Source organism: Galleria mellonella, unplaced genomic scaffold (assembly GCF_026898425.1).
Source record: "Galleria mellonella isolate WM207_F2 unplaced genomic scaffold, CSIRO_AGI_GalMel_v1 utg28, whole genome shotgun sequence".
NCBI lineage: Eukaryota > Metazoa > Arthropoda > Insecta > Lepidoptera > Pyralidae > Galleria > Galleria mellonella.
In genome coordinates this window covers 3,856,694-3,872,268 of record NW_026442064.1, presented here as the reverse complement: position 1 = coordinate 3,872,268, position 15,575 = coordinate 3,856,694, and the positions used below count along the sequence as shown (strand labels likewise).

Sequence of the window (15,575 nt, the reverse complement as noted above, 5' to 3'; positions counted from 1 at the left end):
AGCATATTACAAATTAGATAAATTTATAAATGATGGTAATAATACATAGAAAAAGTTTAATTTTTCATATTATTTTTTTAATTCGCTGACAATATTATTGTTGTTATTATAGTACCATCAGAAAAATTACGTTAACAAACAAATAAAACAATACGTAAAAACGTAAAATACGTAAAAAAACAAATTAAGTCTGAACACGGGTTTTATTATTAATTAACGTATACCTTAAGTAAGTTACGTTTGCTAAAAAGTTCAGACAGGGGGTGGTGTGATGGGCCGGGTTATTGAATTCCCTAAAATATGGTTGAGCGCAATAATGGCTAGCTCGTACGTCATACTCAGGAACGGATGCTGCCTGCAGGGACTGATCTGTTTTGGTCACTGCACTGCATATGGTTTTAGCTCAAAAAATAAAATAATTTTAGATCCGAAAACTAGCGCTGTTGCCGAGTTCCAGAAAATTTTGGATAGTTTTAAAACTAGCATATTAGGGAGAACAGAACTTTTAAAATTCCAATATGAATTAAAACTAAAATACTATATTTCTCGTGTATCTCAACTCGCTGATTTTAGGGTACAGTTCCCTGAGCACACTAGTCCGGTACGTAGTTGACATGTTTTTTTATAAAGTCAACATTTGAGCAACGTAACAGATTTGTTCGACACAAACAAAATGCGTCTTCACCAACAACCAAGCCTCTTGTTTTGACACGCGTTTGCGTCAAATTGTAACAAAAACTCTAATATTGGTGGGCATCAAACCAAACACCCCCCACTTATCATCCGTTTAACACTCCCCGAGAGCTCACAATTATCACCTCGGATGCGCGGGCACAGGACAAAAACTCTATTGTTGAGGCACACCTGCGCCTAACCACAAATTAAGGTGTTCACACTTCAATTGTTCTCTTGTTTGACCTAGCTTCTACTACGTAGCGCATGCGCGTACTAGCGCGGCTTTCGTTCGCAGAATAAAAATCCCAATTAATTTCGCCAAAAACTTTCCACGGTCTCGCGTACATACTAAACATGTGTCAATAGTTTTATATGTGCTTTTTGGCGGAGAAAAAAGTGCGACAATTGTCTTTGATCTAAGTAGTTCAATGATTAAATATTTTTAATTAATTTGCCAAAAGCAAATTTATTAATTCTAATTCTGTGTTACACACACACACGTGTGTGTGGTGTTTAACGACCTTTCGTCCAAATTTTGAAACGTATTATATTTTATTTTATCACTTTTTCCTCTTTAAAGTAGATAAGTATATAAATGTAAACAAACAATCAAAATTTTTATATTTTCAAAAGCTAATTGTTTTTTGAGATATTAAATTAATTTAACCAATTATTTATTGTATTTATAGGATAATTATATGTTTATGGTGTCAGAAATATAAAAATCTATCAGTCAAATTAATAATGTAGATATAGTCAAATAATCTCAAAACTGTATTGCTGAATAAACTTAATTGCTTAAAATACTATGCATAAAAATTACAAATTATGCCATTTTATACACCCTTATATTTTAAAAAAACTTTGAGTCATTACCACTTTATAAAGATCAAAAATATTAAAGTCCATCCATCATCATCGTCAATTCTGATTATGAATTTATCAATAATCTATTATAGAATGTTATTCTTTATTGACCAATTACTATTGTTATTAATTTATTAATTTATTCAAATAACTTTAATGACCAAAAAAATGGTACAAAAGACTTTATGCTAATAGCGTACTCTACCAGTTAACCTTTGGGATGGATAGTGTATCACTAATGCGGTATTTCATTGTTAGGATGGACGAAGGTAATAACACTAAATAATGTATACTTAATAACTGTAACATAAAAATAATATACGTACATAAATAAAAAGTATGTTAGTATATAAATATAACATTTACTTTTTCATTTATGTAATAAATTAATAATAAATATTTTGTAGATCGATTTGTAGAATGATAAATCTACAATGTCAAATAAAAAAAAAACTACTTCGATAAACAATCAATACAGCTAGCTCCACTATAATTATGTCAACTGGAAATCACAGCCCTATCCTAAAGTAACACTGAAAAAACAATTCGACCAAAATTTTTTTTCAAACGAGCTACTGTGAACTCAAACGTACCGATACGAAAACACTCGAGGTTTAGAATAAAAAAAAAAAAGATACACTTTATTGGACACTCCAGAAACCTCACGATTCCAAGTAGCGAAAAAAAAAAGACAAAAGAAGAAAAAAAAAATACCGTATTACAACACCCCAATAGTAGTTCAATAAAACTCTTAGGATTTCGTCTTTATTTTGAAATTAAAAGGTAAGAATTCCAGGAAGAGTTCCCTCAATTTCTCACGGCGTCGTAAATGTAGCATACGCCCATATATTGATACTCGTAGAGTTAGCACTAATAAATATTTGATTACAAGCCAAATGACTATGGTTGTAAATGATGCAAGTTGCTGCAATATAATATATTATTGTATATTATATTATATTACTAGCTTTTACCCGCGGCTTCGTTTGCGTGATAATAGCCTATATCGTTCTCCATCCCATATGTCGACAACATAAATCCTTACCTCTAATAAAATATTATTTATTTATTTATTTAACTCTTTATTGTACCATAAATAAAAATATACAATGACAAGTGAATAATTCAAGTGAAATACAGTAACATTAATACAGATTGAAATATACACATAAAGGTACAATAGGCGGTCTTATCGCTAGGGCAATCTCTTACAGACAACCTTTGGTTAAAGGAGAACAGATAGAAATGGGTAGGTGGCGTAAGAGTGAATTAATAATTTTTCGTGCATAAAATACAAAAACCTGTAATGCACAAAAATAATACTATTTATTATTACACACATATAATTTATTAAACTACTTACTTTTTTCTTTATATATACTATATATATATATATATATGTATATATATATATATATATATGATAGATGATAGGTGAGGATGAAGACAGGTCAGTCAACCCATCGTGAATAATTCGATAAGAATTAATCACAATGGTTTCCAGAGGGAACCGCGGGGAGGTCGATCTAACAGGGTACATTCCAAACCAGTGTGTTTAGTATACACGTTTTTTATTTCTTATATTTATTTCAATCAGTGAACATATTTCGGTCACTCAGACGAAATCGCAGGTAAAAACTAGTAATTTCGCCAGAGGGAGACTTTGCACAAAAGTCGATTGCTTTGTCCTATTCGTGTTTCTACCGTAAAGCAGTTGTGTTTGCAGGGCTGTGTTTTGGTTTGAAGGGTGGGATATGGCAGTGAATTTATAGGGTACAGAGGAATAACACCTGAATCCTCAGAAATGGCAACGCATGGGGGGTGTCATGGGCGAAACAGTACACTCTGTTATGTCCATGGTACTGCTCATGTCTATAGACGACTGTTACCATTTTCCATCAGGTGGGCCGTCAGCTTGTTTGCCATTCTAAGTTGTATAAAAAAAAAAATTATGAAATGTATAGATTTCACATAACATGGTAACGTGTTCAAGTCAAGCAACGCCGCGTGAAGTGTACATGTCATTCTGTATCTTATATTTATAATATAAATTAATTCAAATGCAGATCTCTTTTTAATTTATACGGCCCTATATCATCTCTTTGCAGCCTGGGTTTCAAAATACTAGAATCCGACGTATCCCAATCCACGCTCATAGTTCTTATGGTGTTTGCATCACCATATAGTAAGTGTAAGTGTAAGAAAATTTGATAGTAATCGGTTAAGCCGTTAAGGTGCTAAAAAATAACAAACAAACAAACTCACAATCGCATTTATAATATTAGTAAGGATTATTTATAGAATAACGAAGTTTACATATGCGTTGCATGGTTTATGATTTATAAGAGACGGGAAGTAACACCATCATCATAAATAAATTACTTAACTAATTTAAATCAAATTTCGAGACCAATCTGAAAGTATATTTTTAGATATAGCCACTCCTATCAAAATCAAATTTATACAGCAACAATATTTAGAAAAAGAATTGTCAAAATCGATTTGTAATTGTCAAAACGATCGTGTAACACAAACCAATAAAGCACTCTGGGTTACAATTTTATAAATCTAATATTCTACGAATAGAATAAATACCTGTAATAATAAATAAATATAATACCAGTTCGATTCGAGTAACAAATTATTATTTTAATTCTGAAAACACAGTATTGGCATGTTTTAAAACGTGCCAAATATTCACCTCGTAAAATATATCGCGGAAAAAGGTTCGTTTAAAGGTTCGCCACGAGTCGTACATCAGGATCTAAACACACAGGGTCCCAGTTCGATTCCAATAGTTATGCAAATAGCGACGGCCGATGTAATGAGCGGCGGACTGTTATTTAGAGCCGCCTCGTAACTCAAACGCTGCTTGAGAATTGAACCTGGACTAGGAGACACCGTGGAGTAGCTATATTGTTTCAAAAATTATACACAGCTGTGTATTATTTTTATATTTTTATTTACTTTTAATACATTTTATATACATATATGAAATTTAAAGTAAATAAAAATTATTATTATTATATCAGCTATTAACTGTCTGCAGCTGAACATAGGCCACGTCAATAAGGGGATTTTGCCAGTAGATGCCACGCTTGGCAGGCGGATGGCAACCGCAGTTAGGCTTTAGTGATGTTTTACGAAGGTTGATGTCCGTTCTTCGACCATTAAATTCACTTAGTCGCCTCTTATGTCACCCACGGGAAAGGAAAGGTTAACTCATTCTATGCCGGAACGACGCGCTACCAAAAACATTAATTAATTTAATGACTTCTAATATAAGATTACATAATAATTGCAGCTAACAAATTATTACAAGATGTGAGATAAATAAAATATTGTTGTTATTGTTATAAATCTAAGAATGATAATAATCTAAGGGGAATATCGGAATTATGGCGGTACATCAATCTAAATAAATATTTTTTCCAAAGAAACATAGGTAAAAAAAAGGAAAAAGAAGTTAAGACCTTCCAAGGTGACTTCCAAACCAGAATACTCGATGTATTCTGCCTTTTTAGTTTGGGAGACTAAATTTTTTTTATTTGAAGCCAATTAGTCCTTAATTTTTTATTTATGTTTTACTCTGTATAAAATAGTCAAATTGATCATATGGATAAATAGTGAGTAAAAATTTCATAGATTTCTGTCATTTTCGTCATGTCATTTAAAATTTTCAACCTGAAATTATATTGACACTACACTGTTGGAGAAAATGTCCTATACAGAGTTAATACACGTAACTGGCATATTTTTATATTATATATATAAAATTATATTTACAAATATAGAGATATACGATAAAGTTAATATAATAAATATGTACATACGTGCAATTGCATTAATATAAAATAAACGTCATAATATAAGAACGGACGACTCCACAGCATCCCTGTGAGTTCATCTCACACCTCGAGCACGCACGAAATTAATATCGTGTTGATTTTTAATTTTTGTTCTGTTCTTACACTTATTATTATTTAAACTGAATTTCGAGGCATTATTTATGACTATTTATATAACGTATGTTGATCATTTTTCAATGTTTCCACACTATTAACACTTCATTTTGTTGTTAATCTCTTTTTGGTTGGCCTTTGTTTTGTTTTTGTTGTGTTACAATCGTGTTTATTGTGAGACTGCGTTATCAGAAAGAAGGAAGGCTTTCATTGTGAAATACTAAATGTTTTGTTTTTGTATTCTATTCTATTAATTGTCCAAAAATGATGAAATATTTTACTGATAATATAATATAAATGTGAGAATTTGTATAGACGGTTATTCGATACTCAATCATGCTAAACAGATAATTGGAATGAAATTTGGTACACAAATATATCAAGAAACAGGATGAATACATAAAGTACGTGTAGCGAACTCTTTGCTACATTTTTATATTCTTATTGTCATTCGAAATTTATATACTTTTTTGACATATTGTTTTTACATATTGTTTAAAAATATATTTTGCTAATGTCTGTCTCCTCATCTTTTCTGTAGTTTTCCATTCTAAAATCCTCTCATTGCATATTAAAAGTATTATCTCCGTTTCATTTGGTCCTTCTACCTACTTATATTTACAGCGCACATATTTGTCATAGTCCATTTTCTAGTTACATGTAAGTATAATTTTATTCGTTTTCATATTACATTACGTTCTAGTAGCTATCACGTCATTTAGTTTTCATGATCACCCGTAGTAAGAGTAGAGTCATGTCATCTGAACCTACGCCAAGTTGTTACGTTCCACAAGTTAACCCAGACTCTAATATCGGTGGTGTGGAGGGCGCTACGGCTCATAGCATAAGATCCACTAAAAGTGGGTCCAGGCATTCCTCCGCAACTATTAAAGCACAAAAGGCTGCTGCAGAAGCACTGGTTTTGCGCCGCCGCTTAGAACGTGAGTTAAACCTCGTCACACGGGAACGCGAACGTGAACGACAGTTGGCAGCTCTGCAGGAAGAGGTTGAAAATAGCGAACTGCGAGCAGAGTTGGCTGCTATTGAAGCAAACGGCAGCTGTACTGGAAGTCGTGCAAGTCATCGGAGCTCTACTAGGGTGGTAAATGATACTGAGAGGTGGGTGGAAAACACTCAATTTATTAAAAGTCATGGAGATAGAGATGTCAGGGACATTTCTGCAGTAGAATGTGGACAACAATGTTTTGTTCCATTACCCGGTAGTTCGGTACTACTACCGACTGCCACACGGGCAGCTGCATCCCCTGTCACAGCTTGTATATCACAACCATGTAATAATGGTGTGTCCGTAGCGGTGGACATTTCACCTCCGCTCATTAATACGGACTCAAATATTTTAAAAGCTGTAGCTGACACCGCGGCAGCAGCAAAGGCTCTTGCCTCTAATCGTGTTGCTAACCTCGAGTTATTTCCTTTTTTTGGTAACCCACTACAATGGTTACGGTTCAAACGTATTTATGACGTCACTAAATCTAACTTCTCTACTTTAGGTAATTTATCCAGACTTCAGAGCGTACTCAAAGGGCCCGCATATGAGGCCGTCGCGACGCTACTAATGGCAACAGATGACCCGGACGAGGTAGTGCGCGCACTTGAAGAAAACTTCGCGCGTCCAGAGTTTATCGTGTTCAGGGAAGTGTCTCATTTAAAAAATCTTCCACGTCTGGGCAATGATCTGAAAGAACTCTCGACACTCGCCAATAGGGTACGAAATTCTTTAGCTACAATTAAACTGTTAAATCAGTCAGAGTATTTATACTCTCCTGAGTTATTCTATGCCGTACTAGGAAAGTTAAATCATACAATGAAAATTAGGTGGACGGATTTTGCCACACAAGATACTACTCGACGTCCTAAGCTTGAATTGTTGTCTGAATTTTTGAGGCGCGAACTAGACCAACACATTCGGTTTGGTCTGTCACCCGAGTCTAGTTCGTTCCAACAATTTAATACCGATAAACAATCATTTAGGCGAGAAAATATTAATACTGTCACGCATATTAAGGGCGAGAATACAAAAATACAAACGGTATGTTCGTTTTGTAAAAAAGATCATAATACGAGTATTAAGTCATGTTCCAAATTTAAAACTTTATCTGTAGATGAAAGGTGGCAATGGTTACGACAAGCAAAGGTTTGCTATCGTTGTCTAAGAACTAATTCACATCAATGGAAAACTTGTAAAGTAAAGCCATGCAATATAGACGGCTGTCATGTTCGTCATCATCCTTTACTTCATCAATATCCGTCTAGTTCACATAAGGCAAACGTCACACAAGTCACAGATAATAACGTTATAGGTATAGAAAGTACACAATCAATTTCAAATAATTTAAAGTCGTCTGAAGGTAACGTTTTTATATCCACGACTCATACGGGTATACAACATCCTTCTACAGGTTACCGTCCTCACGTGTATTTAAAGGTGATACCTATCACTGTTTCGGGGCCTAAAGGTAGTTGTGATGTATTTGCACTACTTGACGATGGAAGCACCGCTACTTTAATCGATTCTAGTGTCGCGACGCGCATAGGTGCGACAGGGCAACAACGCAAGATTACTGTAAACGGTATTGGCGGTCTTGAACGACATGTTACGGTATCATACGTTAATTTTTACATTAAAGGTAGACACACACAAGAGACATTTTTAGTAAAAAATGCTAAGTCTATGGATTCGTTATCCTTGCAACCTCAAACAATTCGTCGTCAAGATATCGAATCTTTTTCACACCTTATTGATTTAGTCGATGTGTTATCATATGAGGATGCCACTCCAACCGTTTTAATCGGAGCTGAGGACTGGCATTTATCAATTAATCGTGATATTCGTGTTGGAAAGAAGTATGAACCCGTGGCCTGTTTAACATCACTAGGTTGGACGTTATATGGCACTTCTTCAAGTAAAACAAAATTAGTAGAATTTGTAAATCACGGTATATTTATAGAGTCATCTAAGGATGATAATTTAGAGTCGTTAATCAAAGAACAGTATAAAATAAATTCTTTAGGGATTTCTAAGACGGAATCACAACTAAATATACAGGAACAACGCGCAGTTGATATTTTAGAAATCACTTCGAGGCGCTTACCCTCTGGTCGATTCGAGGTAGGCATGCCTTGGCGTCATGATATCCAGCACGTAGGCGAAATATTAGAAAGTTCATCCGTCAATGAATGGCGATGGGTACCAACGGATATGAATGTAGCCGATGACGCGACTAGATTAGGTAGGACTATTAATTTTGATAGTTCACATAGTTGGTTTTGTGAGCCAACATTTTTACATAATTCTCCAGAAAACTGGCCAAAGGAGCCAGTTAATATCGCACCAGTTCTTGAGGAGCTAAAGTGTCAACCACAGGAATTGGTGGGATTCACTTCTTTTAATTCAGATTTGGCTTTTCCAGTCACAGCAAATTTTGATTTCTTCAGTGACTGGACTCGTTTATTACGTGCCACAGCTCGGGTTCATCAAGCTGTAGCTATTTTTAGAGAAATTTTGGCCAATATTCGAAATTCTAAATTAAATGGCGAAGTCTTTCGTTCTCGCCGGCGCTCAACGTCCACTATTCTGCTACCATTAGATGCCGATTTAATTAAAACCGCAGAAAGGCACATCTTGCAGCGCACGCAACTAGATAGTTTTGGAGAAGAATATAAATTGATTCTTAATTCTAAACCAATACTTCGAAATAGTCGCCTGAGCAAACTTTCACCAACTATTGGAGAAGACAAGCTATTACATTTAGCTGGGAGAATTAAAGCCGTAGAGGATGTTGATCCAGACACCAAGTTTCCAATTTTTCTAGATGGTCGCCACCCAGTTGTACACTTGTTAGTACATTTTTACCATTGCCGTGTAGGTCATGCAAACCATGAGTTGGTGATAAACGAGTTAAGACAAAAATTCTGGTTAGTTAGCCTTCGTAATACTGTGAAATCCGTAGCCAGACAGTGTCCGTTTTGTCGAATTCGCAGGGCCTTGCCAATGGATCCTGCCAGAGGAGACCTGCCGCAACAAAGATTGGCACATCATCAACGACCTTTTACATATACTGGAGTGGATTACTTCGGTCCAGTTACTGTAACTATCGGGCGACGTCACGAAAAACGCTATATAGCCTTATTTACATGCCTGTCTTCAAGAGCTATCCATTTGGAAGTGGTACATAGTCTGTCCGCAGATTCTGCGATAATGAGTCTTAGACGTTTTATTGCCAGAAGAGGAACTCCAATCACCACCTTTTCTGACAACGGTACTGCATTTATTGGAGCCAACCGCATTCTTAATGAATTTTACTTATCTGATGTAAAAAATTTTGCGGCTACAAAAGGTATCACTTGGAGCTTTATTCCACCAGCAGCGCCAACTTTTGGAGGGTGTTGGGAGCGGCTTGTAAGATCTGTCAAGGTCGCCTTAAAAGCCACTCTCAAAGAAAGGTCACCCAAAGAAGAAATACTTACGACACTTGTGGCAGAAGCTGAGGCAATTGTAAATTCACGCCCATTAACTCATGTTTCAAGCGATCCTGATGAACCAACCACCTTGACACCATTCCATTTCCTCATTGGTACGTCCTCAAACCAAATAACACCACCATTGGAGGATCGTGACCTAATTGGCCGTTCGGACTGGAGAAAGGCATTAAGGTTGGCTGACCATTTTTGGAATCGGTGGGTGCGGGAAGTCCTCCCCACAATGCAACTAAGAGTCCAAACAAAAGGAACGCAGGATTTGCAAGTCGGAGACGTAGTCTTTATAGTCGACGAGTCTCTACCACGAGGTACTTGGCCACGAGGACGGATCGAAAGATTGTTTCCCGGCAGAGATGGAGTAACACGAGTAGTGGACGTTGCCACAGCAGGAGGTACGCTACGGCGCCCCCTTAAAAAACTAGTAAAGTTGACCACTTAAGGTTTGTCTGACCTTGGCCAGTTTAACTAGTTGGTGCAGTTCTGCACGAGGGGCAGGATGTAGCGAACTCTTTGCTACATTTTTATATTCTTATTGTCATTCGAAATTTATATACTTTTTTGACATATTGTTTTTACATATTGTTTAAAAATATATTTTGCTAATGTCTGTCTCCTCATCTTTTCTGTAGTTTTCCATTCTAAAATCCTCTCATTGCATATTAAAAGTATTATCTCCGTTTCAGTACGGTTTATCCCAAATTACCACAAAAACCACAGGTTTAGATTACATAGAGTGTTTCCATAACTTCGAGAAAAGCGGGTCAACTTTTTCATACAATTTTGAGTAATACATATTAAAAAGTGTTTCCTTTATAACTTCTATATTTATTTTGTTTTATAATTTTTACATCTTTTTTATGCGTATAAATCCATTTCATTTATTAAATAATTAAATAGATACGTTAAAATACATTATATACGTTAGTATATAAAACATTAGTAAAAAAAACGAGTCAGCTAATTTGACAATTAGCTGACAAAAAGTTGACCCGTATTTGAGACTCGATGCTCTATCTATATAATCTAAGGGCACGGGTTACAGCTAATACTTATTAATATAATAATTGTAAATATGAGTTTGTTTGTTTGTTCCTTTAAAGCGTCTTAACGACTTTACCAGTCACTAAAAAATTTGATATACACGTACTATATTGTAAGGAGAAGAATATAGTCTATTTTGTATCCTGATCAGTAAACATATCCTGGTCACGCGGACGAGGTTGCGGGTAAAAGCTAGTCAAGAACTAAAAATAAGTTCGATGTGCTTGTACAATTTAATTTCGATTTTTTTTATGCGACTCGAAATAACAAACGAGTTAACAGCCCACGTGATGGAAAGTTGTAACGGCGCTTATTAGCATAAATAGAGCAATGGGCGTCACAGTTTATACTGTGATGTCTCATAAATCTCTTCTTATCGGCCTTCTATAACCTGACATCCTTCAAACTTAGCATGATATAACGCTCAGTAAGTCGGCATAGTGCTGCCAACCAGGGGGAAGGGATTATTAGATTCTATCAATCTCATTGCTAGCAATATGCTCTGTCAGGTCGACCTCCACGTGGTTCCCCCCTGAAAACCATTGTACAGAATTCCTGGTGTATTCATTACGATGGACTAACTGGCCTACCTTTTCATTCTCACCTATCATTCCTCACTGGTGCTCCATTTACCGTTAGCGCAGGCGGGGTTACCATTCCATTATCACCCATTAAAAAACCGTTGAGAGGAAATCATTCTCTTTTCTTTTAATCCTGCTGCTGCCCATCCCTCGACCATGGAGCAGCAGTGATGGATGGCAAATCAGTTGGCTCGTGTCGGATTCATTGGAAGTTAACCATGATGATTGAGGAGAAACCTCGAAGTGGTCAACTTAGCAGAGGTATTATAAAAGGGACTGGTATACCCATTGTAGACAATCACTTCCCCTTTTCTGTCCATGATAATTGCATCATTTAATCACCGATCGATACCCGAAACCCGCGGTAGTTTATAAAAGTACATACCTACCTAGCGTTTATGACGGTGCAATTATAGTCGTTTTTTTATTGCGCCCGCGCCGCTCAGAGTAGTTTACAGTCGGCAACAAAACCCACGGTCCGTTCTGATTTTGTTACGCTGTAAAATTTGATTGTTTGCCTTTTAATTGCTTTAGTGCTGACTGTGAGCTAGATTTGATTTGGTATTTATATATATATATATATATATATATATATATATATATATATATATATATATATATATATATATATATATATATATAAACTTAATATATAAGCATTTTTGAGATTCTGCTTTGTATACGAGAGCTGAGTATACGAGACGGAATACAATTCTAGTTCTCGAGTTAGTACTTAAAGGTAAAGGTTGTACGGCGACCCCCGCCCACATTTGATAAAATGACTGTATAGCTTGATGTGAATGGTGGTTAGATGACAAAAAAATTATGAATCTCTTACAAACACTTTTCTTCCTAATTTAATTTTCTACAACGACCAAACCATATTGGATAGAGGGAAGGGATTGTGAGTAATGGAGACTAAGGACCCTATTGCTAGCAGTATACCAACCATTCCCGTTCGTGTTTCTACCGTGAAGCAGTTGTGTTTGCATGGCTGTGTTTCGATTTGAAGGGTGGGATATGGCGTGAATTTACAGGGTACAGAAGATTAACGTCTGAGTCCTCAGGAATGGCAACGCATGTGGGGTATCATGGGCGAAACAGTATACTCTGTTATGTCCATGGTACTGCTCATGTCTATAGGCGACGATTACCACTTTCCATCAGGTGGGCCGTCAGCTTGTTTCTAAGTAATATAAAAAAAATCCATTTTGTTATAATCATTCGTTTTACAACCCTACAGACAGTTGGCGTGAATTAGAAATTCTTCATTAAAACCGACTGAATATCACACCGTATTAGTTAAAATATTTATGAGACACCTTTATTTTTAAAGCCACATAAAAAAGAAGATGATTCTTGAATTCAGTGTTGCCAGATTCAGTTTTTTTTTTTAATTTGGATAAAATGTTCTCTTTTGGCAGAAATTGTAAAAATTTTCTGCAAAAGAAGGATTGCAATCAAAAAAACTGAATGAAGAGTTCCTTCGAAGGTCGACTCGATGACTGGACTTATGCCTATAGTTAACATCTATATATTTATCATATTTCTTGTAAATAAATATTCATTCATGCATGAATATATTCGACAATTGATTTTTATTTATGTCGACGTAAATAAATAAAGATAAGACTCAGCACAGTCGCAATTAGGTAAATTATTAACGTAATTGTACACATTACAACTATATGAAACAACACTTCCTTAGTCATTTGTCAAAATTATTAATGGACATAATTAACATCGTGACCAATAATTTAAGTACATGTTTTACTTCAGTGTATCATATTTGTAACAAAAACATAAACACTGACATAATTATCTTTAAACAGCGAAATAAAATGAGTAATCGCACATGCTGACATGTGGTACATATATTACGACGTTTAACCGACTTCAAAAAGAGATGGTTCTCAGTTTGTTGTAACATTTGACGTTTATATCACGCGACGTATTTAATTCACCAATTGTGACATTTTGGTGATTTTTTATTTTAAATTTAAAAGTTAGTTTCCCGTCTATAGCATAGTTACATCCATTGTAAAACTAATATCGATCTCATGCAAATATTATTGCAATATAAAAATCACGTGCACGATACACCTTTTTAGTATCCGGCTCGAAGGACCAAAAATGTGGACAGGAAGAAAGGACTGTATGCTGTTATGGAAACACGGTGTCTTTAGAAAGATAGTATAATTATAAAAATGTATACAAAGCAAACAAAGGGAGCAAATAAGCGAATGAAACTGAATAATCTGACAATAATTTCAAGTCACGAAAAAAACTTCTTTTTAATAAGATTAAAAAGGAAACTAAAAAGGTGCGTCGTGCACAAATCAAAACATAATATATCAACAGCATAATATATATTTTATATGGACATAAAATATCTTAAATTTATTTTATTAAATACCAAACTGAGATCGCATCGATTAAAAGCTCAATTTGACTAATAATTAGATACAATAAACACAAAAGTAAATTTTAATAATATTTAATGATTTCAATTTTAATTAAATATCATTACCAGGTAGTGACACCTGTGAGTGAACAGCTAGCGGGACAACGGTAGAAATTATCCATTCTTGCAGTTGGCTGTCATGACCTGACCGTTGTATATATACTTAAAAGAATAAATATTAATTTCTAAGTTACATTACTGGATGTAATCTGTGAATTCTGTGCGTTCATTAAATACCTAATTCTACATTAAAAATTTCGAAATATCTTTCTTTCTGAAAAAAAAAAAAGAAAACTTTATTGCATTTGACTGGAAAATATTCGATATTGAAATAAATAAACCTATAAAAACACAAATTAAATTTACTTAAGAAAAAAAGAGACAAAAATCAAAAAGCGAAAAATAAACTGATATTATATTTTTAAAGGGCAAAATCTGTTTGAGTCAGCGCCAATTGATGCGTTACATCGTTGTAATATTTATATACTTTGTCTTTTGCATACCGTTCTATAATAATTGATCTTTAACCCTTTAAAAAATGTTTAAGTATTTCATTAGAATTATGTTTCTCTATTAATTCAAACTGTATAATATCATAATTATATTATAACAGAACTGTAAGTTAGTTTACAAATTAATTAACGCTAGTATGAATTTTTGTTTCCTTCTTAACCTTCTGTAAAACTCGTCGCTAAAAACTTTTAACTCTCACTAATAAGAGAACCCACTCTCGTAATAAGATATCATCAAATCATAATGTACGTATTTGGTTATTCAATACAGAGTTCTGTGGCTTTCATTGTCTGTCAGCAGCCTGAAACGATGGCTCCCACGCAATCACCTAAATAACTTGAAAAAGCCTAAGAAACGGTCTATACGTCCTTATAATCTCTAAAGAATTGTTTTGAAGTGAGATTATAACTACCAGATGTAAAAATTTGAATAAGTTTTGAAAAATCTGAAACACTAATATAAAATTTGAGGGTTGCCTGATGACAGTGGTATACAGGAATATACTTTTTCCAATACAAAAAGAATTTTTAAAATCGGTCTACAAATGACGGAGAAATCTATTTTCGATTATTTGGATCCGATAGTTTATATCGAATATAATATAAATATCAGGCATATTTGCAGTTTAGTAAGTCTTACTTAACGCATGACTCCCAAAAATGATTAATTACTCTTTACAGAATTCCCCTCCATGGAAATCTTTAGCACAAGTCGAAAGGCGAAAGTCTTAAACGTTTTGAAGAGACACCTGAGTGACTACGACATTTCGTTCCAGATTATATAATACTTTAAAAAAAAATGTTACATCGCCTTCTAAGCACAACTAGCGCCATCTAATATAATAAATTAAGAATTAATTATAATATTTTTATGAATTATCAGAAGCAATTGAATGTAACAAATAATCTGTAGATTATGTAAATTAAAGTTTTATACCGAATGAAGGGTCAACTTTTCGGCTTCATAATCAAT

General features: G+C 34.5%; 1 non-coding gene across 1 annotated transcript; it reads right to left on the bottom strand.

Annotated features, from left to right (window-relative positions):
- Positions 1 to 15,234: 15,234 nt before the first annotated feature.
- Positions 15,235 to 15,359, bottom strand: LOC128200835 (U5 spliceosomal RNA). Its single transcript, XR_008252915.1, has one exon. It is a non-coding gene; the product is annotated as a U5 spliceosomal RNA (small nuclear RNA).
- Between the last annotated feature and the right edge of the window lie 216 nt (positions 15,360 to 15,575).